General features: G+C 39.2%; 1 non-coding gene across 1 annotated transcript; it reads right to left on the bottom strand.

The window, feature by feature from the left end:
- TRNAT-GGU (transfer RNA threonine (anticodon GGU)) lies at positions 1-74 on the bottom strand. Its single transcript has one exon. It is a non-coding gene; the product is annotated as a tRNA-Thr (tRNA).
- Between the last annotated feature and the right edge of the window lie 1,910 nt (positions 75-1,984).

Below are 1,984 nucleotides of genomic sequence, written 5' to 3'. Positions count from 1 at the left end.
CGTCTCCACCGGGACTCGAACCCAGGCCCTCTTGCATACCGGGCAAGCATGCTACCATCTACACCACTGGAGACACATGAGCATTAGCATGCTTGCCCGGTATGCAAGAGGGCCTGGATTCGAGTCCCGGCGGAGACGTGATTACTTTTCTTTCCGAGCTCACCTCAGCATAATATCCGGAAAATAACTGTTTCCTTGATAACCAGTTATTATCCGTAATCACGAATCTTCTGGATAGTTTGATAAATTTATCATCTTCACCGGTGATTATGCTGCAAAAAACTCACTTTTGCTGATGATTATACATAATACTCTGGTTAATTGCATAAATGCTTGAAATTTATCGCTTTCACCGGTAACTATGCATGATGCATAATACCCAAATGTAATTGGTAAATTTGTTTTGAATCGGACCCTTATGCCGCTGTGGTAGTCGAGCAGTCATAGTGACGGGCGAGGAACCAGATTCGAACACCACCGGCACCACAGTGGTGGTTGTGGTCACAGTGAAGTTGGTTTTCTGTGGTTTCCAACTTCAAGGCGCGAATGCGAGCCGATATCCCCGTTAAAAAGTCTCTCCAGAGACAGCAACAGGCCTACAACGTTACAAATATTCAATTTCACTTCACTCACAATTTGAAGTATAGATGGCAGCACTGAAATATCAGACACAACACTAGCTACACACTCAGACTGTTAGGTGCTCTCACTTTGTTCCAGAATATGCCACGGTGCTGGGCTGGAAGAGAGCAACGGGATAAGTCCGGTGGCAGAGCCCTTTGCGTTCATTAGAGTCCGATTCCAGAATTCGTTAAACTGCAGTTTGTTGAATTGGTAGTCTGATTGTATATTCACAAAAACTTGTAAAAAAGAGTCAAATCGAAGAATTTGTTAAATGAAAGCTCGTTACACATCGGGGTCAAACCGTAAAAGTTGTTAGATCGGGGTGCGATTGTAAAATTTGTTGAATACGAGTTAATTAAATCGAAGTACGATAGTCAAATTTGTTAAATAAGAGTTTGCTATATTGAGGCCCTATTTCGGAATTCGTCAAATAGTAGATATGTCAGGGATGTTCAGAAAAATTCTTTAAATCAGAGTCAATCATATCCTGTTCAGACTCTGGAATTTTATTACAGCAGTGGGAACAATATATCATATTTAACAATACAAAATTTCTATTATGCAAATAACCGGCAAATGTGATGAATTTAGTAGCATTTGTCATGTTTGCCAGTGACCCTTTGTGTGTGGGCATTATACATAATCCCCCCTTTAGAAGTGATGAGTTCAGGGAAATTTATCAAATTTACCAAAATGGTCGGTGAATATGCATAATTCTCTTTATAACGTTGTGCTCATTTTTAGCTAACGATTTTCTCCGGTAAGATGGAACGCTATTTTCGCACAGATGATGTGTCAGGCAAATATGGAATTCTGTATTTTCCGAGTTGGGCTGCTACTACTACTCAACCGTGCATGCACCTCATTCACATTCCTCTGTGGAATTTCTAACGAACTAGTGCATAAAGGAGTGTACGTGTTATGAGCCTAACGTGAAGTTTGTTTTTGTGTAATGCTGCCATCTGCCATCAATTCTTTTATCTGAGTTGGGCAAGAATGTATCTTCGAAAGTTTGGTAAGATGGAAAACGAAAGATCTGGAAATCCTGTGTGTCTTGTCCCCTATGGGGCCCACCATGACTATTTTGTGTTTTGGATTGGCAGAATAGGGAATACTGTGCATTTGCCACTCTTGTAAATAGACTATGACACCACCGCATCATCAGCTACGAAAACATTCGATGAAATTTTCATTTTTCATTGTCATAGACTCATTAAATCTAGTTTTTGATCAATTTGAATTAGTTTTCTTCATTTTGAGCTCATTCCATATTACACAATGAAAAGAATTTTTTAATAAACACATTTATTTATAACACATATTTAGTTATAGCATTTATTTCATAATGCGATAAAGTTGT

Source organism: Pholcus phalangioides, unplaced genomic scaffold (assembly GCF_987345545.1).
Source record: "Pholcus phalangioides strain wild (caught in Gottingen) unplaced genomic scaffold, Ppha-v1.0 ptg000009l_1, whole genome shotgun sequence".
NCBI classification, from domain to species: Eukaryota; Metazoa; Arthropoda; class Arachnida; order Araneae; family Pholcidae; genus Pholcus; species Pholcus phalangioides.
This window is presented reverse-complemented; position numbering and strand designations above follow the sequence as displayed.